The sequence below is a fragment of the Condylostylus longicornis genome, unplaced genomic scaffold, assembly GCF_029603195.1.
Source record: "Condylostylus longicornis isolate FDR11 unplaced genomic scaffold, ASM2960319v2 ptg000015l, whole genome shotgun sequence".
Lineage (NCBI taxonomy): Eukaryota > Metazoa > Arthropoda > Insecta > Diptera > Dolichopodidae > Condylostylus > Condylostylus longicornis.
Window position 1 is genome coordinate 338,224 of NW_026577984.1, and position 27,474 is coordinate 365,697.

A 27,474-nucleotide genomic window follows, 5' to 3' on the forward strand; every position below is an offset into this window, starting at 1 on the left:
CATATGTGCTTTAGAAAAAAAAAATATCAATGTACATTATGCTTATATTTTACAATATAAATAAATGCATAAGTGTATACATGAAACTTAGGGAAATCTACAAAAAAAAAATAAAATAAAATAAAAAATTGAATGCACAAATAAACAAACATATGTTAATGATAAATATGAAAATCTTTAATATCAAGAACAAGAAATAAAAAAAAAGAGTTATAAATACGGTAATTCAACACCTGGTATCACTACGTGATCAGAAATATTAAAAAATCTGGTCCGAAAATTGTTAGTTTTCAGTCTTCTTTAGCACAACACCAGCAATAACAACAAATAACAAACAAAAATAAAGCAACTTAAAAAATCACCATTTTCCTATAACTTTGTAGCAATAAAAAAAAAAGAAAAACTAAAAACAACAACAACGACAACTGTAAAAAGTGAAGAATCTAAATAAAAGGATAAAACTTTCCATACTTAAATTTAAAGATAAAAAAAACTTACTACATGTATGTGTGTATTTTTGTACTTAAGAAGAATAGGTGGAAAATAGATGATATTTTTTTTTAGAATGCTTGAATACTTTACGAAAAAAGAAAACCAAAATAAAATAGCAACAGAACACCTGTTAAAAGCAGGAAGACAACATGTTGTGAAACTTAAAGAATGGTTAACTTTTTTAATTTTTTTTTTTGTGCCCAATTTTACACTCGGGTGTAGTACCTAAGGTAAACATATCTGAAAATAGACAAAATAAGAGAAAATATGTACTCGTAAAAAACATAACAAAAATCAAGAGTGTAGGAGAGGAAATTTAATTTAAAGAGTACACATAATAGAGTAGATGTTTTTTTTCGGATATTTTTTTAATTCATTCGTGCACACCACCCAGAAATAGCCGGAAATAAATTATGTGTGAGTGGAGATTTTCAGATTTTTTAAAAATAATTTTCAATATGATTCAAAGAGAAAAAAAAAAACAAATAAAATGAAAGAAAATATGATAGAAAAACGTTTAATATTGCACATTTGATTATGTCTGTTTGAGGTATAATTTTTAGTAGTACAGTTATAATACAGTCATGAAGCTATGGTCCATAATATGCAGATAAATTTAAACTCGAATAAAAATACCTTGTTCTTAAAGAATGATTCAGTTTATATGCGAAATGAATTTGAATAAAGTTGGGTCAAACCAATGGTTTGTATTGTAGCACTTTTCCCTTCAACAAGTGAAAATTCTGCTTTTAAATACAGTCTATGTATAGCTATCACACTATTAAAATTATTTTCATTCATATACAAAACTATTTCTAGGATTGCATATATTTAGGATGACGCATATATGCAGTCTTTGAAATAAAGCAAAAATTAATATAAAGAGGGGTTAACATAACGCTCGATTTTAAGGGTTAATTGTGTGAGTTAAGAAAAATAATTATATTTTTTAATTTCATTGAATTTACCGTTAGCTTTTTGCGTTTATAAAAATTTGGAAAAGCTTGCGGTTTCGGAAATATAAGGTGTCAAAAATTCAAATTTTACGAATTTCAAGAGGTGATAACTTGAGAGGGGGTGGAGATGGAAAAAAATTTTCTTCTAACAAAATGAACCATTTATTAATATCTAAAAGCTCCTAAAATTTCAAGCTTCTACAGTCTGGGGTCTAGAAGAAAAACCACATCAAAAATTTGGAAAAAAAGGACTTTAAATAACGGTAAATTAGAACGGCCATTTTGTTTTTCTTAAATTGAACTATAGTATACCGCGCAAGGGGAAGCAAGCCACTGCCTTTCTGCGTTTGCAAAATTTCAAAAATGCTTATGGTTTCATTGCAACAAATATTTAAAAAAGGCCATTTTTCGGGTTTTTGGGGGGTATAACTTCTAGAGGGGGGGAGATAGGTAAAAATTTTGTTCTACGGAAATAAGTTTCTAGTGAAGATCTATGTACGTATTAAATTTCAGCTTTCTATCTTCAAAGGTGTAGAAGTTTTGTAAACAGACACACGGACAGACGGACGGACGGACGGACGGACGGACGGACAGAGTGAAACTAATAAGCACTTTTTTCAAAAATTTTTTTGGAAAAGTGCTAAAAATGACTAAGAGTTTTAAATATACAAATTTTTTCTCTTATATTATACAGGGTGTTATAAATATTAATGCTTATACTCGTAACTCGGAACCGTGCGACATAGAGTAACTAAACTTAGCTTGTTTTATAGGTGAATGATCGCCCTTGACCCCCTCTTCCTCCCCTTAACTTTCAATAATTTTTTTTACTTGCAACTGATCAAAGAATCATCCTCAAAAATTATTGGCCACTTTATCCGAAACACTATTAGCCAAACTAAGGAATCAGTGATACGGTAAAAAAAAATCGGTAGTTTATTTGATTTTAATTAATTTAGTTGAATTTATTTGGATTTGCCGTTGGATTTTTTTACTTGTACAATTTTGTGCATAAATGAAGGTAATTCATTCTATTGCATAGTTCGGTGTTATATTTTTTGATGGCTCAAAAATTATGCAATCGCTGTTGATAAAACTCAATTGAATGGGCCCGACAAATTTCTGGAGCTGATCAGCATTATGTCAGTACTCTTGACAGGGTATTTTACTACAACTTTGCCAGGCTTTTTCCCGAGTATACCACCTACGATCTGCAACACAGTTTAATTTTAAATGAAGAAGAGTTTTTAATATCTAATTATCAGGTTTTCAATCATTTTTGAACAACAAATTAAATTTTCAATTATTTTTATCGATATTATAATTATAATATTGAATGAAAATGTAAATTTTCATTATTAAAGTAAATTTGAAATTCTATAAAGAATTTTAGTATCTTTTTAAAAAAAGCAAAAACCTCACACCCTTAATGAAATTTAATTTACGGCTATAAATAACAATAATTATTTACCCTTTATGTATATATTTATACATAGATACTATGTAAGCGTAATAACACTTATGGTCTTTTCATCTAAATGCTTTCTTTAAATTTTGAATTTCTGATCCATTAACTAAATTGAATTATGTTTATGGTTTCGAAAAATAAAAAAAAAAAAAACTCCTATTTAACAAAATTTTTTTTTAAATATTCATTTAACTCTTTAGAAATATGTAGAGCTTTTATATAAAAATAACGACTTTCTTATAAACTCTTTAAACACAATATTTTCCATTAAAATGACCCTAAAATGATTTTTCTATAATAATCTTGAAGTCATCTTATCTTCACACACACAGACACATACTCTGTTAAAATATAATTAAAAATACATTTATTTCCTGAAAATTTTCCTCTGAAATTTATTTTGTCTTCATTTTATTCTGAGGTTTACAAAGCTATTTTCCTTTTTGTGTCAATTAAGGCACTACATGATGCCAATATACATACATATATTTTATATATGTAGATATTAAGGAATCAATTTCTTTGATTGGAAATTTGTTATTAAATATTATATATAATTTTTTTTTATCTAAATCACAGGACACTTTAGCTCTTTTCAATTTATATATAAGATCAAAAAGAAGAAAGAAGATTTGGGGCAAAAACAATTGAACTAAAAATGAATTAAAATCGTCCCTTTGATATTATCTACAATGTTAAGCAAGTAAATATACTTAAATACCATAACAGATGAATACAATATTAATATAACGCTCTCTTATATTTTGATAATTGGATGAATATTGTCACCCCTTTAAATTAATTTTATCATAAATGGGGGCTATTACTTAAATGAAAAAAGAGGAAAACAAAAAGAAGTAATAAGGATTTTAAGTACAGACGAATTAATCTCAATTGGAACGAAATATTCTTTGCTTTAATTTTATATGGGGGAGAAAGTGTTTTGTTCCTTGAACTTGCCATTTACAAAGAGATAGAATGATTAAAATATTTTATGATGTTGATGTAATATTTTTTTTTTTGGAAAAAGGTTACTTGTAATTTAACTCGAATGTTTGAGATTTTCTTTCAATCTTTTTCTTGTATTGGATTCTTTATGGAAAGTGTTATACTATGTACATACAACATTCTATTACGTCATACCATTAATATCATTAAAGAAGTTTTAAATGTAAACAATTTTAAAAGAATTTTTGCATACTATTGCAGAAAAAAATTTTAAAACTTCAGCAGTATTTCGTCAATTAAAGTAAATTTTTGTTTAAATTTATCAAATTTTTCAATTTATCTTTTGAGTACCATACAAAGTTTTTATAATAAAAAAAAAGGAAAAAAAAAAACTCATATGAATAGGGTTACTTTTCATATTTTTTTTAAAGTAATCGAAACTGTTAAGAAAAGGAAAAATCTAATTTTCTTATTAAATTAGAATGCCCGATATTCCGATAGTATATATAATATACAAAACAAATGAATATGTTGGTTTCAAACCCTTTATTAGTTCCTTTAAAAACGTTTTGTTTGAAGGTTCAATCAGTTTTACAACAGTACAGAGAAAAAATTTGATCAAATATTTTTAAAATACCTGTTTTTGAGAAACCGTCGAGCTTTGACAGCAACTCCTGAAGAAAATGTCTATTCCATTTGGACAATCTAAGTCTAAGATCTTGTATTTCGATCTAGTTTCTTTTGACCACATAATCATCAATTGATTCGTAATTTCTTTAAAAAGGGATTAATATTATGGTTTAAGTCTAAGTGGACAGCTCTTCTTTATGTTCATATTTAAAATGTTAGATAACATTATTAGGAATATTGTTTCTTTTACCGATATTTTTTTAACGCCTATGTTTACATTCGTCATATTAGGCATTATGTTATGAAATGGTTGAAAGTGAAACAATTTTTAAAACAATAATATTTTGAGGATAGCAATTGTGCTGTCAATCGCCACTCTAATGTTAATGTGAAAATAATGATATGTGTTGTGACAAAAGTGATGTATGAATTTAGCATGAAACTTTTAGTAACGCAATATGTGTAATATGATGAAATCATTGATTCCGAAATATTTCGACACTTATTCAAAATCCAATATTATTTTACAAAATTAAAATGAAACTCCTTACTCGTTATTCTTTTATTTTTACTCATAGTATTTCCCCTGATCTTAAAAATGACTAAATGTTCAAATAATTAAATCTTTAATAAAAATATTATAAAATATAAAATTTTGAATAATTATATCACATTTTTGTTAAGAATTCTTAAGCCACGTGCATATATACTTTATTTATAGCATTTTATTGTTAATGATTCATTATCTTAGCTTATGCTGTATATGCACATTATTTTCAAAACACTTCCTTTTTATCATATCTTATATGATATCAGGAATGAATACATAATATACATAATGTTATATAATATAAGTATGAATACAATGTATAACTTAATAATTTTGATTAACGTTGCGTTAAATATTGACCATAAAATATTACTACGATTTTTCTGAAACTAAATTTAATTTTTATTTTTTGTTATGGCTGAAAGTTAATTTGATAATAAATCTTCAAGTAAAAAATATTGTTGTGTTAAATAATAGGCCCATTTAATGTCTCACTCATAATTTAATATCCCCAGATTCATGTCATTCCCATTCTATTATATTTAAGAAGTATCAAGATTAAAAAAGAAAGGAAAAACGGAGAAGAAAAGGAAATATTAAATGAAATAAGTAACATTTTACTTTATTATTATTTTTCGGGTGTTTTTTTTTTCTTTACTTTATGAAAGGAAATTCGTTTTCTTTTTTATATGGTTGTGAATCTTTAACTAATATCCTTTATACATTAATTCTTATCAATTGTAATATAATTTATCCTTTAAATATACTCACACACATAAGTATATCCTGTGTATAAATGAAGATTTTCACATTAAAAAATGTATTTTTTTTTTGGCGAAAAATCGACTCCCTCAACACCAAACGAAAAATAACTAAAAACAGAATAAATTGGTCACGTGATTTTTGCTTATAAAAATTGCTTATAAAAATTTTAATACTCACAGATTGAATAGTTTACAGGATGATTTTTATGTGATTTCAAATTTCTGACTTAAGCAAATGTTGTTTAGTTTCAAGGTGCATATGACACTGGCTAGATCAGGTTAGATTAGAAGTCGTTTCATGCCTCGTTTCTATGGCTCCCGCTAAGACCCGAAACCCACATGATGCCAATTTCAAGCAATTACGCTATCTCGAACCTTGCAACGCTCTTATCGCTGCCTGGCTGTTTCTGAAAATACTAATACACCTTCATGATATCACATTATCTTCGAGTCATTTCAAAACCTTGCCTGTTATGATCATCTCTGTCTGAAATACGCTGCAATGTTATGGAAGGCGAAAAGAAATTTCCACACTGAGTTACATAGAGCCGACTCAGGAAGTGTGTTCGAATCCTCAAAATTAACTAATGCGAATACTATTTCCTTTCATAGGACTAACGATAGACTAACGATAAGGGGGTTTTGGAATCCTGAAATACAATCCCCATAATAAAAAATTTTATTTTAAAATTTCATAAATTCTTGTACTCGTATGTGCTTGTGAGTTTTTTTGAAAAACCCTATATATTATAAAAGTAATGTGTAATGGGAAAAAAATACCATTAGATTCTTTATTATTTTTTTAAGCTTTTATAAGAAAGGATATTATCCATTTTACAACAATTAATAAAATTTATATACATATATTTATGTGTATGTGAACATATGCATAAAGACTTTCGCATATTCATTATAAATATTGCCATTCTTTTTATTATTTTGATAAAACTTTTCAATTTTCTCATTAATTTTGTTCCTCTCTCATTTTTCTCTCAAAAATAATTACTGATTCCGATTTTTTGTAAATTTCCAAAGGAAAAATTGAAAATAAAATTTGCTTAGTTGGAACAATCGATCTGTCTGCTTAAAAAGCTTTCGGTCAGAAATTCGAGTTCTAATAAAGTATTAATTTCCATACTTTAAATTTCTCGTTCTTCAATTTAGGAACAAAAAAAAATTGCCGTTGGAATTCCAAGAAAGTCAAGTTTTTCCCAAAGAAATACTAAAAAACGCCTATCACTATGTCCGAAAAAAATCGATATTGCCTACACATAACCTACCATATCGTGAATGATAGTACAAAAATGGATCCAAGGATTAGCAGTAGCATAAGTTTTGGAAAATATTAGGAAAAGACAGTTCAAAGGGATGGCAATTAAATAGTTTTACGGTCTATACTTGATTGCAAAAGTTAATAATGAATGTGCTTCATTTAAAACCATTTTAATATTTCAAACTTATAAAAGTGACAAACCTGATATGTTGCATACTTACACCTACAAACGTGTATAAACATGTGTGTAGTAATCATATAAAAGATAGCAAGAATAATGAAATAATGAACAGAACATAACATTCACTCATCACCAACAAAATAAATATATTTTTGGTTTCGAACAGACTTTTTATATTATTATTATTATAAATTATAATAATAATATATAGCTAGCAACAGTGTACTGTAGGGATTGAAGGAATAGATTATTGTGGGGATGGTGGAGTTAGAAATGGATTTTTGCTTCAACAGGCAAAAATTGTTGAAGTGAAACAATTTTCTCTTTCAATTCTTTAGGAAAAATTACAATTCATACTTTACGCACCCATGATTTTTTTCATTTGAAGGCAATAGCCCTTAGAGAAATATAGAAAATGAAAAGTTTCATTTGTTCAGTCGTTTCGTTTCCTTTTTTTTTTCTTTTTTGTATTTTTACTTATTTGTTGTTACTTTTATTTTTCAATTGAATGTGAATAAAGGGCGGTTGGTTTTTCATAATAAATACGGTATAAATTTATTTTTTATATTTCATTTTTCTGGTTTAAGTTCTTTTGAAATAACCGAATACAATATTATACATTATAGTAATCGCAAAAAGGACATGAGAATATACAGAGCTAAAAAAAAAGGAAAAAGAAATAGTCAGAATACATGAAAACAATAATAAAATAATAACCTGTATCCACCTTTATAAAACTGTTAAAAATAAAACAGAAAATCATCTAGTCGTATGGCATAAGCAAAAAAATTGAATGAAAAAAAGGAAAACTAGTACGAAACAAAAGATTACTGTTATTTTTGGATAGAAATAAATGTAAAGGGGGAGGGGATGGGGGGCTGGGAGGTGGAAAGGGAAGGAGGTAGTAAAGATTAAAGACAAGATAAAAGTATATAAAATTATAAAAATAAGTAAAAATGAAAAGGAAAATATTATGGATCCATTCTTTTGAAATCTCTTTTTCAATCAAATATTTTGAATAAAAGCAAGGGCGGACCGGAACAACATGTAAGTATTTGAAAAATTATTTATGGGGAGAGAAAGAAAAATCATGAGCCCCAATGATTAAAAACTTAATGGTCGATTGAATTCTAATATAAAATTAGGAACCAATATTATTTCAAACTCATTAAGTTCCATGGACTATTAGTATAAGTTGGTTTAATGTATACATTGCACATATGCGTGAAATTAAAAGAAAAATAAGGAATTTTCATATTGAAATTTTTTTGTAGCAGAATTTTTTTCCTCTTTCTTTTACAATGATGGCATAACTTTAACAATTCATCAATTTATTTATAACAGCCCCATATCTTTATGAAAATCAATATAGTGTTCTAATAATAATCAGCACCAGCTTATCATTCTAAATACATATTAATAAATACAGTCCATTTTTATTAGGTGAGGGGCTTAAATACTCTTTTGTAATAATGTTAAATCATGTAGAGTTCCTTTCTAGTGTATTTTAAATGAAAGTGATTACGTTTTATTCTAAAAATTGTATTTAAGTGCATAATTATTTTAAAATTTAGTCTCCATTTAAAGCAAATCAATTAAATAAATTTGCAGTTAAATTTTAAAATAATTTTTATGTATAATTAATAAAATAATGCATGTAATGCATAAAATAAAGTTTGGCTGGCCTTATTTCATAATTATTTACGTAGGTCTCAGTTTTGTTTTTAAATTAAGACACATACATAGATGAGATTAATATTGAAATGAAAGCACATGTATTTTAAATTATTTTAAAGTATTATTTATTAAAGAATAAATTAGGTTGCGCTTTCGGTCAGTAAAGTAAATTAATTTTTGAAAGAAATTTTTACAAAATCTTAAAGTTCTCAAATTAAACTAGGTTAGGTTCTCGCGGCTCTCCGAAGGCTACACATAGGCCAACTAGGCCCATTGTGGTACTCATCTGAATCAGCCCAAACCCTTTAAAAATCGGTTCAAATTCCTAACGCTTACATTCGCTAAGTCCGTAGCGTGCCCGAAGAAGTAAGATCCAAGGAATCTCTGCCTGGAGTGCGGCAATGCCGCACATGAGCATAGAAGGTGCGTTACCGTTTCCTCCTCTCCCTCGTCACAGCAACTCCTACAAAGATCGTTTGCGGGGCGGCCCATTCTCCTTGCATGTTCGCCGATCAGACAATGGCCCGGCAGTACCCCTACCACAACACTGATATCCTCCCTTCTGAGAGAGCTGAGATCCCTTGTGCGATGTAAATCCAACTTTGGCCAAAAATTCCTAGTCGCGTTACACGTTGCTCCATTAGCCCATCTGAGGTTGGTGCGTTCCACTGCCGCGTTGCGCAGCAGCAGCCCTACTGCTCTTAAAAGCATGCCCAAGCTCTCCTTTTCAGGTGGAATCTCCAGAGTAGTTCCAAGCCTCGCAAGCTCGTCCGCCTTGCAGTTAGCCGGAACCCCACTGTGGGACTCAGACCAAGTTTATTTCGAACTGCCCCGCCATCTCATTGAGAGCCGACCTGCAGTCCCGGACCGTTCTAGACGTGGAGACCTCACGGCCTGGCTGTCAGCGAAAATACTGACGACATCAAACGATACGACAGGCAGCGCAGAGCCCCCCCAATTGCCAACTCGGCCTGAAATACACTAGTGATCCGGCAAACGGAGGGAGAGCTCAACATCTAATTGCTCAGAATAAACTCCACCACCCACCCTGCCATCGAGTTTGGATCCGTCCGTGTAAAAACGGACTGATTCGTCAGTAACTTCCTCGTTCAGCCAGGCTTCCCTAAGCGGAATCGAGATCCCGAAGTTCCTTGTGAACGAGAGCACCGGCGGAACATAATCAATTACCCCCACACCATGTCCATAATTCACGAGAACGGAAGCATGCCCCATAGGGGCACAAGAGCAAGCACACCGCAGATCCCGCAGGCATCTGCCAACCCAGCAGATGGAATGGCGGCAGATGGAACAGAATCTGAGAGCTTGAGTAAGGGTGGAGCGTAATACCCCACCAATACACACCAACGCCATTCTTTGAATCTTGCTTATCAGCTCTAGGCCTCCCGCTGTGTGGAGCGCGGGCCGCCACACCAGAACACCGTACATCAGGATCGGCCTCAACCCTGCGGTGTATAGCCAATAAACCATGCTTGGTTTCGGGCCCCACCTCTTCCCGACAGCCTTCTTACATTTGTAAAGCGCAAACTGGACCTCCAGTTCAACTTTGAATCAAGAATTAGACCCAGGAATCTAGCCTCCCTGCTAAAGGATAAGCGGATTCCGTTGAATGTCGGCGGAGTTATTGTTGGTATCCTATATCTCCTACTGAAAATAACCAGTTCCGTCTTTTGTGGGTTGTTAGTTAACCCACAGCCGACAGCCCAGCCAGAAACGAGGCCCAGGGCCCTTTGCATCAGCCCATTTAGGTTATGAAGGTGCTTTCCAGACACCGCGACAGTGAAGTCATCAGCGTAAGGTATCTTGTAGCCTCTTGTACCTTGTACCTTGTAGCCCTCCCCCTCCAGGCATACCAGTAATTGATTAATTACGAGCTTCCAGAGAAGAGGAGAAAGCACACCTTCTTGCGGGGTGTCCCTGCCATTGGAGAGCAACATTCAAAGATGATTTTAAGCCAAGAAAGGATGCCCTCCGCAGCGCACTGCAGTTCTGCTGGCACTATGTTCTCAAGGCCAGCCGACTTAAATGGATCAAAGCCGCCAATGCCCCGGAATAAATTAAACTAAATATAATGGAAATTTTCATCCAATTCATCATTTCAACTTTAACAATATTCATCAATTACCATATGGTATTTTACAGTTCGTCCTTGAAGTCAACTTTCTGGACAAATATGATCCAAAGATCACTTATAAAAGCAACCACCCTCAGAACCCTTCCATCCAAGCGGTAGATATATTTTATTATAGAAGACTCGCATTTATTAGAAAAGTCAGAAGAAAAATTTCCTCAGTAAAAATATTACCATTGAGCCAAGTCTGACTCATCGCAACAAGATCCTGAGGGAATGGAAGCAACGACTGATACACATCTCGCGTTTTTGTACGAAGACCAAGCACATACTGGTAAAATAGACCTCGCACATTCAAGTCCCCCTAAAACTACGAGACACACCGCGCCTACACTTCCTATTTTCAAATCTTTTTACCAAAAATTAACAAACCATGAACCGTAACACAGAACGACCTAGAAGTGCTACTCCGAAGCAGAAACCCTAACAGACGCACACTCGACATGGATATGCAGTCCTGATTATCTTGGAAAACCTCGTTACTTTACAGCACATTATTCATTTTTTCCACATATTATCTACATTACCTATATTTTTTACTGTTTTTTATACGAGTATAAACAGTATATGTATGAAAAAAGAAGAGAAATCTAAATAATTTTTACAAATATTTTTCATCCCCACTCCTACACTTTCTTTTAAATAACACCCTCAAGTCATTGATTTTTTTTTCAAATTTCATATACATAACTGTAATTATTTTAGCCGCACTTTGACTTAAAAATGATAAATTAATAAAGCCTCCTATAAGAAAAAAAAATAATGAAAATACTTCAAAATTCATTGAAAGAAAAACTAAAATTACTTATTCCCTTTCTAATAAATTACTAAATAAAAATTTAAATTTAAAAAACTACAATTAATTTTCTTTTTCACATATACTTTTAGCCCATACTTCAAATATTACAAAAAAAATTTACTTAAAATTGTTAACGAAAAAAGAAAAAACAAAAATAATAATTTGACAGTAGGTGGCAAAAACAGGAATTTATAGTTTATAAAAGAACGTCATAAAAATAATTAATACGGTACAAGATTTATAATAAGGATAATTCAAATTTACACGCATTTTAGAAGCTTTTAATAAGCCTTTCTTCCTTTTTATTTTTTAATTTCATTTTGTTGTTATTGATATTTCTCTTTCTAGTAATTTTTATACAAGTTTTTATTCCACTTGTTGTTGTTTTTTTGCTTTAATTAATTAATTACATTTCCGTTTTTATAATAAAATTAACTTTTTGATTATATTATTTTTTATTTTATATTTTTGCTATTTTCATTATATTTTTTTTTTTTAGTTTTTTGCGATATAAATTATTTTAAAATGGTATTGAGATGGTTCTTTCAACGTTTATAAGGTTATAAACCAGAGAAAATATTTTATTTAATAATTAGAAAAATAAAACTTGTCATAATAATATTGTTATACATTAATTAATTTTCATGTAGTTGAACACAGTGTGCGATATTGGATTAAAATTAAATGGCAAAGCAATACTTGAAGTTATTTAACTTACTTTTTATGTTATTTTTCTTACTTTGAAGTCATTAACTCAATTTTCACATATTTCTTTTCACCGGGTAGCTATTTTATAAAATTAGAAATAATATTTGAATATGCCTCATTCCAAGACTTCCGCTCTCTAATTTTACCAGATTCATTAATAGATATTTCTAAGAAATTTTAGTCAACTCAATTTGAAATTTTAATTATTGTAAGTTCATATTTTGGAAACGTTTTCTGAAATTTGATAGAAAACAGCAACCTAATTTTAAATACAGTTCTTATTTTCATTATTTAATCAATATCCAGCAGCTGCTTCATAATTCAATTTAGAAAATTTAAAGTGAATTATGTGAGTGGGTATAATATTGCAAACACTCATTTGTTATATTTTGTGAACAGGGGATTATATTTAGGTTATAATGCGTTATAATTCAATATCTAGCCATATATAATAAGCCATTTAATTAATGTCTAATTTCTCTTAAATTTAGTGTTAATAATTCTCTTCTTCAAAAATATTCTCGCATGAAATTACCAATTGCACTCTCTGAAAATTTGAAACGCATACCATAACCTTAGAGTTGTCATACACACAAACAATATTTTTTCTTTTTTTACCTTTTTATTTTTGTTAATGAACTTTTTTGTATTTTTACTGTATAGTTCGTCTTACTGTTATTCTCAATTGTATGTTTACTTATGTTTTTATTTTATTTTTTTGTTTTTCATGTAATTTTTGTTTTTTAATTTCCTTTCAGATGCTTCCTGTTCATTACTAACTTTTTAACATTGGGAATGCTTTCATTAAAAAATAAAAGAAACAAACAAACAAAAAAAGCTGCGACTTTTTTCTTTTCTTGTTTCGTTTTTTTTTTTGTGTACTTGCCTTCTTTGTACCATTTCCTTAATTATTTTTTCTTTAACACACCTGGTTTATTGGTTATTTATACTTAAACGTATATGAATGTGTGTATGTAAATTTACACGCATAGTAAAAATGTAAATTTTTATATGTATAACACTTCAGATAATTATTATACAGAAAAACAAAAATAAACCCGAAAAAGTGATGTTTATTTATTGTGTTATTCTTTTGCTTTAAAGCATATTAGAAATTAAAAGAGGTGAGAGTAGTTACAAAGGTGTTAATGTTAAGAAAATAACAAACATTTTAACAACGTAAAGACAAAGCAAATTAATTATGATATATAAGTTGTATAAAGAGAAATTATTCTTTAACGAAAACTTTTTTTCCTCTTTTTATACAAAATAAACTTTTTTCTTTCACTTCTTTTACATTTTATAATTTATTTTTTCCAAAGAAAAACTTAATTTTTTGAAGAAAAAAAAATTAAATATTGAAATGACAGAATTTACTTATGTGTAACCTGGTGTAATTCAAAAGGGGAATTATTAACATAAATTTAGTATTACAGTTATACCAATTGAATTAAGTATAATTACAAAAAATATTTAATTAAAGTTATTTTAAGTCAAGTAGATTATGTTGATATTTTGTGTATATGTATGTATATAAGAAGTGTTTTCTTTATATATTATTGTGTAAGTATTAAAAAAAATATAATCGATCAAGCCCAAGGTTTGTAAAATGACACGATTTCCTTTCACAATTTACCAGATAGTGCTGTTATTTATAGACTTAGGTGAAGAGCGAAATTGGGTGCGGGCGGGAGAGGCAATAGGATAAAAATTATATGACAATAATGTATTTACAAAGACCAGTTTGCGTACAAAATTTAAATTTTTGTCATGATTAGCTTAGCTCTTATTGTATGTGTATAAAAGTAAATGTCTAAAACACAAAATCTTAAATTTAATTCTTCGCTCGATTACAATTTCAATCTATAAAATTATTTCAGAAGCTCTGAATTTTAATGTTTCGACATTATTATTGTTTTTGAAAATTGATTACTTATAAATCTCCCACTGGGTGACAGTCTTTCGTGCTTCAACTATAAACTTATCTGAAATCAATTTTTTCCCAGTAAGCAACAAATAATATTTTCGGCTAAAATTAAAAACTAAAAGATTTCAATTAAAACTAATTTAATAAATTTCTTAAAATTAATTATTATAAAAAAAACATACAATCATTGTTTTCAGAAATAATTTAAGATGAATTTAATAATATATTAGTTAAATAAAATAAAGAAACCATTAACCTCGTCTGACACTTTAATTATTATGTGGGCCATATGTATATAATTTTTTTTACTTTTATTATCATATGAGGGCTAGCTATGTATGTCGTGAAATATTTAACTTTGTATAACAATTTTATGTCAGTTTCTTGTTTTATATTAATTTTCTTTATTTTTCTATTCCAACTAAAATTAAAATTTTGTTCTTATTTATTATTCATTTATTATATATACATATATATTTATGTTCATATTATGTATTATATAAAACTATTTTGATTTTTAATTGTGTTATGAAATTTTAAGTATAAAGGATGACAAGTAATAAATTTAATGTTGGAAATGATGACCTTTATTTATAATGAAAATAAATATTTTATACCAAAAATAGCATGTCTTTAAAGTTATTCAATGTAAATATAAAAAAAAAATCTGATGTGGTCAGCACATAACCAACCGCATTGTGAATTGTCTAGTTAAATGAAAGTGTTACAGAATATTATAAAAATGTCTGTTAAATACTTCTTTCCAATTTTTAGGACATTAGTAAGCTTATAGTTAACATACCTAGAAAAATGTATATTTGGCTCTTAGTAGAATTTCGCTTTGTGCCACCTGAACTCCCTGAAATGCTCGCCAGTTAGTTTCGGTAACAACCAAAACTCAAATATCAAATTTCAATTAATTCCATCAATTCGTTCCGTAGATATGGTGAAAAATGTAAAATCGGGCCGCAGATCAGTTTTCGAGCCCTAATCTTTCCAAAAAATGTACATGTTCATTGTTTTAACACGAGGAATTCAAATATTAAATTTCAATCAAATCGGTTGATTATTTCTCTTTATATACACAAAAATGTATATTTGGCCCGTAGTAAACGTCTAGTTGCCGATGCCTGATCTTTCCAAAAAATTTACATGTTCATTGTTTTAATACGAGGAATTCAAATATTAAATTTCAATGAAATCGGTTGATTATTTCTCTTTATAAACACAAAAATGTATATTTGGCCCGTAGTAAACGTCCAGTTGCTGATGCCTGATTTGTTCCAAAAGCTAGGAATTTTCACGGACGGTCGAGCTGAGCTTATATATAAAATTTCAAGAAAATCGGTTGTATATTTTCTTCAAAATAGTGAAAAATGTAAAATCCGCCCGCAAATCAGTTTTCGAGCCCTGATCTTTCCAAAAAATTTACATGTTCATTGTTTTAATACGAGGAATTCATATATTAAATTTGAATGAAATCGGTTGATTATTTTTCTTTATATACACAAAAATGTATATTTGGCCCGTAGTAAACGTCTAGTTGCCGATGCCTGATTTCTTCCAGAACATAGGAATTTTTGCGGACGGTCGAGCTGAGCATATATATAAAATTTCAAGAAAATCGGTTGAATATTTTCTTCAAAATGTTGAAAAATGTAAAACAGGCCCGCTAAAAAGTGCAGTTCCCGAGGCCTAATATATACCAAAAGTTGATCAACCCGTGCCATGGTGGAAATAAAGTTACATATAAAATTTCATCAAAATCGGTTCAGCCGAACTTGAGATACACGCGTGCACACACAGACCGACAGACCGACAGGTTGCTAAAAATAGTTTATTTACACTTCCCCACTATGGAGAAGTGCATTCCCACCGAAAACTCGATATGCAAAATTTGTTGCCATCACATAACCTACCTATTGTTTACACAATACGGTCGGTAATAAAAATGAGTTGAAATTTAAGCCTTATAAAAACTTAATTTCTTTTATTTTAAATATAAAATGTAATTTTTATATTTTTATTTACTAAAAATTTATAGCTATTTCTTTTTAAATAGCTTTTAACGAAATTACAATTTTAAGACCTTTCGTTTTATATCCATCCGTACGGACACATACTTCAGAGGTATTCTAAATTTATCCCTTCATTTGTAACGCTGAAATGTATACATTTATGTCGAATTCAGTGTCATTCAAATGATAGTTCAAAAAATAATACTACCAAATTCTGAAGTTTCAAAAATTGTTGGTCCACTTCTCAAAAATTATTAAACAACAGCATTGAAATTTTATACTAATAAATATATTAATGTTTGATATCAATATGTACTGCCATAACGATAAGACCTTCTAGGTAGCCAGCATTGGATTGCAAATTGTTTGGCAATATTTTTAAATCTATTTGGATAATTATAATAAAATTGCTTTTAAACTAATATGGTAATAGGCAATAATCTTGTTAGAATGTGAAATTGCATAATTATTTACGTACGAGTGTAGTAACAGGATCATAATTTTGTCAAATCATGTTTTACGAAATACGCAAGCTATAGTGTTCAAGTTACGATCGAAATTGGTTAACAAAAACTGAACTATTTCGTTAAAACGTAGTTGCATGAAACATTTATACACACAAATATCACAGAGTTGACATGCTCAACTCTGTATCTATTCTATTTTCGTAAATATATTTTATTGTTAATATAATGCTAGAATATTCTTACATACGAGTGTGATTATTTCAAGTGAATATATAAATATTCCAAATAATTTTTTAGTTATACGAGCCCGAAACAAAAAATTATACTGAATGGAGCTGGAATATTCTTTATTTATTCGTTACATTAAGTTTTACACTCCCAACGTATTGTTACACTTTACTATCTTTCACTCGCTCTATATGTAATAATACTATATACATTGTTGAAGACATTGTGTACGACATGCTTGTAAGAAAAATTTTATGTCGGATTAATTATTCGTTGATTGCCTCAAGATCCGCGTCTATCTTATTCTATATTTCATGAAAATCAATGTAATTAAAGGATTATGTTAACAAGAAATCTAAACGACTTAATTTATTCGTAATTATTGTTCCTGAAGCTGATTGATTTTTGCGGTATTCGAATAATTTCATTCTGTGGGTAAACGGTCCGTATTTTCGACTCTCTAAATCCAAATTTTGAATAGATGATCAATTTTCTTACTTAAGCCATTCTTTGCACAAAAATCAAACTAGTTTAACTTTTGATAAGGCAACTCATTCGAACTTCTTTACTTGCACAAAGCAAAAAACGTTTGAAATTTAAAAATAAAATAAATATAAGAAAATTGTAAAATAAAATAATTTTTTCTTACTTTATTTTAATATATTAACCCATACATACATATACATATACGTACATGTGTTTTTCTATACCTAAAAAAAGTTTAAAAGTCAGCCAAATGAAAAAAATTATTTTATTCTACAACTTTTTGTATACCTATGTGCCTTCATTAGGTATCTATATTTTTTTTACCTTTTGAATGTGTTAAGAGAAACTTAGTCTCCATTATATGCGAAACATTTCAATTTTAATACACAACGCCAAATTTACATCCAAAATAATTATTTAAATTCTGAGCCAATGCAATTCTTAGACTGTAAAATGCTTGGTTTGGAAATTGAATAATCTAGGCATTCCAAAAGAAATTTTAACTTTAATAGTCTGGCTTTTTCTTCGGGCCGGTATCAAAATGGGCCTAACCTAACCTTGCTTCTTCTATTTATAATCGGATTTGATTCAGTTTTTTATAGTTACAAAGATTTGGGAAAGTAAAAACCTTTATTCAGACAAACCGACCGACGTATAGATGTTACAGAAGTACTTTAGTAAAAAGAATGTTATACACATATTTAGAAACTTGGATATGAAGTAATCAATTAATTCATATTTTAAGAAATTTAAACCGGAAATTTAACAAAAATTTTGTATTCTATTTTGTTTACTTGTAAATTTGCATATTTTTACAGCCAGGGTAATAGTGCACCACGACCGCATGCAAAGATCTATTCTGTTTCCTGCTCTAAGTTCGTCGTATGTCCCTACTGTACTCGTTCGAGATCCACCCTACTAATAAACTAGAGCATCTTGGAATGCCCGAAAGACCACTACACTACAGCCGTGATTTTGTCTACTTCCTTTTCATTTGAATTTTTTCCCAGTTTCATAACTTTGTCCAATGTTTTTTCAGTGTTTTCGGATATGATTAAATATTTCATTTAGCATTCTAATAATAATTCTTTAGGATGTACGAATTGTGAGCTAAATTGTCAGTTTTATAGACATAAAAAATTTGTCCAAATTCTAATTATTTCAGTTGCCTTAGAATTTTTTCAATAAAATTTAAGTAGTAATATCATACAATTCCACCATTTTCTAATTTTCTTATATCATTTATTTAATATTCGTTTACAAAGGCTTCCGTAAATTATTGTTGAAAATCATAAATGTTTGGTAAATTAATAAAACCTTATATTTAACAGAAATTCTCTTTTAAAATTCAGGATACACTAGCACGACTTATGCTTTTGTATTTATTAATGGAAAACTATCTTAAAATACGCCGATTAAATATAAATTTATTTTCCTCTTGTCTTTGTTTTTTGTGCTTTACGTTCCTCTGAGTTCACATCAAAAGTAAAAGTTGTGCATAGAACATTTTTATAAAAATTGTTTGACTAAAACCATTTTAACCGCAACTGTGGGGGAAATGTTTTTTCTTTATTTTAAAAACTTTTTGATAGTTTTACAAAATAATTATAAACATTATAATCACATACATACCTTAACATTGAAAAAAAACTACTCGTACACATTTACATTATTATTAATATTATTATTTAAAGAAAATAAAAAAATTTAAATAAAATAAACAAAAGGCAAAATATTATGGCATTCTCTTTTTTGTACGTTTGATTATGAACTGAATATACATGGAGTTCTCAACTAGAGGATAACGAAAATAATAATATTGTTTTTCTATAATAAATTTTTTGAAGAGGAATTTTCCATTTTCTACTTTCCTACTTTCACACAAATTATACCTTACCCATATGTTTACGAAATATCTTAAAAGTGCTGAAATACTATATAGTACAATAAGACCTGCTTGGGCTACATGTAATTGAAATCAGTTGAAATTGAATATAAAAATATACTATTATAATTATTTTTGAAGCAAAAATGTAAGTGGAAAATAAAAATAATTTACTTCTTAGTTTATTTATGCCAGCAAAATTCATGATAAAAGGAATAGTTAACTGTGATACTGCCTAGTTGAACGAGATGCATAATATATGAAATAGTTATTATACAAAGTTATGGCAATAATTACTTTCATGTGTATTTCAAAATAAGTTGTGAATTAATAGATGAAAAATTTTATTAAAATTATAAAACATTTACATTTTATGTGCTATATACATAAATATTGTATAAATATGCCTAAACATATTAATTATTGTAAAGTAAGTAAGGCATTTTTTTTATTTATATACTACTCCCCCATTAATCATAAGGTATTCTTGTAGGAAAACAAAATGAAATGCAAAACATTGTTAAAATTAGCATTAATTGAGCCTTTGAGCTTTAAATTATAATACGTAATTTTGTAACAAAAAATAAGATAGAGTTTTGCCACAACTGCTTCCGTGATCACCAAGCCGTCATAGAGGATTCGATTGAATGTGGCATCGAACACATGTTGTCTATCTAAGCCACCCGGTTCTTTTGAGGAATCCGTCTAAATACCCAATGTCAATCCTTGATACCTGTACCCTATATTGTGGGTTTTTTTTTTTCGTTTTTTTTTTTTTTTTTCCTTCTTCACTCCTAGGAGGAGTGTAGGGCTAGTGCATGATATCTATCATGCCCTAGTTTCTATAGTCATAGAGAGTTAGCTATATTGTAAGTTACAAGTCATAAACTATTTGGGTACAAAATTTTAAACTTCTTTCATAAAATTTAGAGCAACTTTTTAAATAAAACCCAATTTTTCCAGTTCTTTTATATTTTTTTGTTTTCTTTATCCTATTTCGCTCTTGAGAAGGACATATAGATGGTGCATGATATCGTATAATATAACCATGAACGAGCTTCTTGCATCGTTGGATTGACGAGCGCACCTCAGCTTTTCCTCATGTTAAATATTTAAGGTTCTTGATCATTATTGCTTTATTTTGCCAGTATTTTTAACATTAAATATTATGGAAATATGGCAATTAGTTAATATTTATTTGCTATTTGTTATATGTAATGTACATAAAGCTAATATTGAATACAATTTTTATAGTGACCTACCTAGCTGTGAACCCGAGTTAACTCTTAAGTTAAATAGCGATAACCACTGCACCAGTCTTCAATCACATGCGATCACGTCAGATATTTTATATATGCAATAATATTTCTGAACGTTATCGATTACAAAGAAAAACAATTCCATCATACCACTCTAGTATTCTAAATTTAATTATTAATGTTTTAGAAATATGAAAGTAAAATTAATGTTTAATACGATCGTGCAGAATGGAACGCCACTTAAATCACCTGTATTACTTTTGATATTGCTTTTTGAATTTTTTTGACAACTATAAATTCATTTTTAAATATACGGCTGATTTTCGAATGGAAAAGCAACTCATTTTCAATTTTTTTAGTTGTAAATAGCATCCACTGTTTTCGAAAGAAAGAAGTATTAAATATAGTCTAAAATAATAATTAAGACATTTTAATTATTTTTACTTTGATATTTTAAAATGTATTAAAAGTTTGTGTTGCCTTAAGTAATTTTTTTGATTGGGTTTTTGATATAAAATGAAAATATCTAAAATTTATTTTAGTATTTCCATATTCGACTTTGATTTGACTCGAAATAAATTCTTTGATAAAATTCTTACAGTCTATTGTAAAGTAAAATTTTCTATTTAAGAACTCAAATTTAAATTTTAGATAAATAGTTGTTACTCGTCTGCTAAAAATAGTCTGCTTTGAATAAAATTTTATTGTAATAATTATTCATTTACAAAGGGACTCTAATCATTGACTCTTATACATATAAAAGTGTTATAATTATTAATTTATTCATATTCTTATCACTGCCAAAAACTTCTGCAATATAATAAACAATACAAGATACATTTTGAAGACATGCCTATGTGAAAAATTTTCTTATAAGATTTTTTAATCACTAATATTAGTACAACGTTTTTCACTAGCTTTAGATCCTATAAATCGTGTGCGAAAATGAATAGTAATAAAGTTGGGTCAAACCAATGGTTTGTATTGTAGCACTTTTCCCTTCAGCAAGTGAAAATTCTGCTTTTAAATACAGTCTATATATACCTATCACACATTCTAAAAATTATTTTCATTCATATACAAAACTCTTTCTAGGATTGCATATATTTAAGATGATACATACATGCAGTCTTTGAAATAAAGCAAAAATTAATATAAAGAGGGGTTAACATAATGCTCGATTTTAAGGTTTAATTATGTGAGTTAAGAAAAATAATTATATTTTTTAATGTCATGCAATTTACCGTTAGCTTTTTGTGTTTATAGAAATTTGAAAAAGCTTGCGGTTTCGGAAATATAAGGTGTCAAAAATTCAAATTTTACAAATTTCAAGAGGCAATAACTTGAGAGGGGAAGGAGATGGAAAAAAGTTTTCTTCCAACGAAATGAACTATTTGTTAATGTCTAAAAGTCCATAAAATTTCAAGCTTCTACAGGTTGGGGTCTAGAAAATAAACGACATCAAAAATTTGGAAAAAACGGACTTTAGATAACGGTAAATTTGAGCGGCCATTTTGTTTTATAAAGTTAACCTTTAGTATACCCCGCTAGGGGAAGCAAGCCACTGCCTTTCTGCGTTTGCAAAATTTGAAAAATCCTTATGGTTTCATTGCACTAAATAGTTACAGAATGGCATTTTTAGGGTTTTGGGGGGGTATAACTTCTAAAGGGGGGGGAGATAGATAAAAATTTTGTTCTACGAAAATAAGTTTCTAATAAAAATCTATATACGTACAAAATTTCAGCTTTCTATCTTCAAGGGTGTAGAAGTTTTGTAAACAGACACACGGACAGACGGACGGACGGACGGACGGACAGAGTGAAACTAATAAGCACTTTTTTTCAAAATTTTTTTGGAAAAGTGCTAAAAACGAACATGTATGACGGAACACATGCGATCGAATTTATATATGGTGATCAAAAAAGTACTGAAAAGTTACTTGCTAACGCAGTCGTATTGCGATCTATTCTATCCAAGCGACATCATGCTTACAGTATGAACCGACCACAGTCAATGTTTTTCACAGTGAGACTAATCTGAATACTTATTCACAGTGTTTTTTAGTGACAAACCCTCTTTTTTAGTCAGGAGCCTCTTTGGTCCTATAATGTGAATTACTCATTTAAACGGAATAATGCAGACATTTGTTGATATGTAGACGTAAAGTTTTTATCATATTATTTTTATCGAAAATTAAATTAGAAATCATGACCTTCACTATTATATGGATTTTTTGAACAAAACTTTTTCCATAGGTACTTTTCTAAAAACAAAAATAATAAAAATAACAAAAGCATGAAAAAAACAAAAATTCTCCTAAAATACAATGTACTTCCTCGTATTTTTTGAGACCCTTTTTTCCTTTTTCAGATCTACATCAAATCACATTTTATCATATCGTTTAATCTAGATAAGATTTTTAATATATTATGAATGCTTCCACAAAAAATATTATGTGCTAAGAAGCTATGAAAGGTGTTAAAAAATTTAGTTGTTATACACAAAAAGGTTTGAATTGCTGAGAACATGAAAAACCAAAAAAAAAAAAAATTAAGGAAGCAACAATTTTCACAATCCAATTTGAAGTCCCCACAAGAAAACCTTCACCTTGTTACTTGACATTGAATATTAATAAAATAACATGTTACGGGATATTGAGCTCTTCTTTCTTACTTAAGGTACTTATTTTTTTTTTAACTTTTACCCTGCATTTTTAATAGAACTTTTCCTATGAAACACAAAAACAAAAAACGAAAGAAATGGAAAAAAGTCAAAAAAGGATGAAAAATATTTTTATATCCTTATAAACTGTATAATAGGTGGTTTAATATTGTACATATGTAATTATTATAAGAACGTGCCGGTAAACAACAGAGTATATTAAGTTTGTCCATATACGAGTATGTCTGCATAGCAGCAATGTGAAAATAATGTAATAATAAATTGGAATAATGAAAAATATAACTGTTATATTACTTTTCAACTTTATTGAATAATACGAAGAGGTTTTCTGATATGAACTGTAAATGATTTATTAAAACAATGAAAATTAATAAAGAATTTTTTTTGTTTTTTGGAATCGAACAGATTACATTGCTTCAAAGAACACATGAAACATAAAATATATACCAAGAGAAAACAAAAAAAATCCCAAAATAATTTTTCATTTTTTCCCTTATTTAACAGCTAAAAAAGTAAATCACAAAAAAAAAAGTGTAAAAATATAACAATAATTTTTTTTTTGTTTTTGTAAATTTACTGAACAAAAAAATTACTATGGAAACTATGGAGTACCAGTATTTAAGAGAAATGAAATTTTATATCTGGATATGGTAATAATCAATTATACATTTGGATTAAATTTTTCAATTGCTGCTGCAACACTTAAATTTTATGATGTTGTTCACAATTAAGGCTTTAAGTTAATCTATATTGTTGCTGTAAGTACCCAGTTGAAAAATGATATATTAAACAAGGCATTTTTAATTCAATTTGTTTTTCATCTTTTTGCTGAACAGTAAAAATTTGTACAGTAAAAGAAGTTGTAATACAACTTATAAGGGTAGTGGGATGGGTATAGTATTTTTTATAAGCAAAATTTTAATTCAATCAAGCATAAAACAGAGAAGTAAATAATTTTTGATATTACTTGCATATTATGAACTGCTGAATTTCAAAATACCGCATGTATAGTTTTTGTTGCAGCACGGAAATAATATTGGCACGTGTAAGAAGAACATTTTAGTTTTGTAATAATTTACTCTTATTTCACTTTTTCTATTCTAAAATTCTTAATCTTTTAATTGCCCTTCTTAACATTGCTAATATTTCTTTCAATTCATAAAATGTAATACCGAATATAAAGCTTAATTGAAATTCATGCATCAAAAAATTTATTTAAGCATAGTTATAACTGCCAATTAGAAGAAAAAATTTAAATAAATTTTCAAGAATTAAGCAATGCTATCAAGCTGAATTTCACTCTGTTTCCTGAATAACATGCTTTCGGGTTGAAAAGTACCCACACAAAAATTTTCACCTATATAGCAAGAATAATAATTTTTATTCTAAGACTAATTCAAAAGCACCTTATCGTAATAATATAATTTATAAATTTCTTTGGTTATCCAAATTCTTATTTTAAGCGAATCTTAATCTTAAATATTATCAATGTTTGATCAGTTTAATATTATATTACTCTAATTCAAGGAGTAGTTTATTAATTTTCGGATATTTAAAACGAAATTTCAATATGCAATAAATCGTGAGTTATGAAGTTGTAACCACGAGTATTTCAAGCACCTGACAATGACAGTGTTATAGATATATTACGTAGATAACACTAAGGAAACGGGCATTTTTTTGGCGTAGTAAAATAGAAGTAAGCTTTTACCTCATAATAAAAAGTTTTTTCTAAAGAATCTCTAATATTTTTTATTACTATTACTTTTCCTCGTATAAAGCTTCTACTATAAATACCATCAATCGTAAAAGCTTAGTGAGACATAAAAATCTCATTCGATTTTGTATGTGTATATACCTATACAAAATTTTTGGGGTACTAAAGCAATTAGAAATTGTAGTAGAACATTGATTTCCTTTACATAGAAAGGAAATAAAATTTTCACCGAAAAATACTCCAATTTATTTAAGAATTTTTACACTTTTCCCTAAGTAACAACAATAATAACACTGTGCTCATAATGAACAAGGAAATTTATTTTGTATTATGTTTAGTGAAAAAAACTATTTAATAAATTTTTAATAATACACAAAGGTAAAAATAAGGATAAACGCGTAACTATTTTTATTATTTTAAAAATGAAATTTTTATATTATAAAAAAGGACGTATGGAAGAGTTGGGGGGGGCAAAAATACAAAATTTTAAAAAACCCCATAATATCAAAGTTAAGATTGTGTGACTGAAACAACACCATACAATGTGTCAAAAAATATATCCGGGGAAAAATTTAATATTATTCGTTTTTAAAACAATGTACAAAAATATTATCATGTCGATTTTAACTTTTATTATACAATCCTTTTACATTTGCTATCGCATTCCTATACCATATAACATACAAAATGCAAGTATCTTAAATATTCCAATACTTATAATTGAGTGCAAGTCACGTTTTAGAAATGCTATTTTCTTATTTGGAAAATTTTTTTTTCCAAAAAAAAAACAAAAAAGGAATGTCATTTTATTCTATTCATATATTTTTTAATACAAGCACATAAAAATTAAGGGGTGTTATGCTAAAATTAAATTCATCTACGCAGAATTATATTGAGTCCGAAGCCGTAAGTTAATGTAGGGAACATTAATAGAATATTTCTTTGATTGGACAGAAATTCTTGTAATTGAAGGTACTTATACTTTCCATTCAAATATTGTTCTCATTAAATTTTCTGAAATAGTTCTATTCAACTACATGCATTATAAATAAACTTGAGTTATTTACCAAAATTAATCCCCGTTTCCCAGAATCCGACGGCACAGCGTATATATTTATATTCAAAAATATTAAGCGAATTATAGGTGTGAAGAAAATTCTTTTCAAATTTCTTAAAAAGCAACGGCAAAATTTGCAGTATAAATCATACAATAAAAATTAAAGGTATATTTTAAAAATTTATTTACTTGGCACCCTATTTCCGATTATAAAATGAAATTTTATAATATTCTTCAACAAAAGTTGTTTTATTCTCATTTTGATTATTATTTGAATACGTATACACGAACACTCACATAATAATATTATTATAATGGCAGTAAAGAAACTACAATATAAAAATTGCAATAACATTTAAATACAGTTAAGTAGGTAAAGAAATTTTTTGGGTTATTTTCTCGCAAAAACCATTTTTATATTACTGTACAGTAAAACAGTCGTCATCTATTTATAAAGTTGTGAAGGTCAATTTTTAGTAGATTTTATGCTTTTTTTATATTACGATGAAATTATTTGCGAATGCATACATACATAATATTATATTATGATTCCGTAATACTAACAGTACTAGACTATTAATTCGGATATTGTATATATAATAAAGAATAGAAATGAGAGCAATTGGCACGTCTCAATGTAAGACAATAATAATGAAAATTTGAATTTCGAGATAATCCCTCAAGATTTATTGTTAATGTTAATAAATAATATAATCTATATCGTTGTTGTATTGTTTTACTTTTTTTTTCTTTGCCTCTCATTCTTGTTTATTACTAACTATTATTCTTTGTTATGACGTTTGTAATTCAACATAAAATTACAATACACACATATATACCTAAACGTGCAACCCCTGTGAAAATTAAGAAAGGGATTTTCAAAGATATTCCGGAAATAATTTTATATTTAGATTTTAAGTTTCTTATAATAAGTGTATACAATATTTCTGTTATACATTAGTATTCATATTACATAAATAAGCATGCAACAAAGAAAGATTTATTTTATTCGATTAATTTTCTTAAGAATTTTATTTTTTTTTTTCAAATATTTCTTTAATTATTTTAATTCACCCCTTAAGAAATAATCTAATAAATTTTATTGATGAATTTAATTAGAAGCAAGTACTTATAAATAAGTATGCATTATAG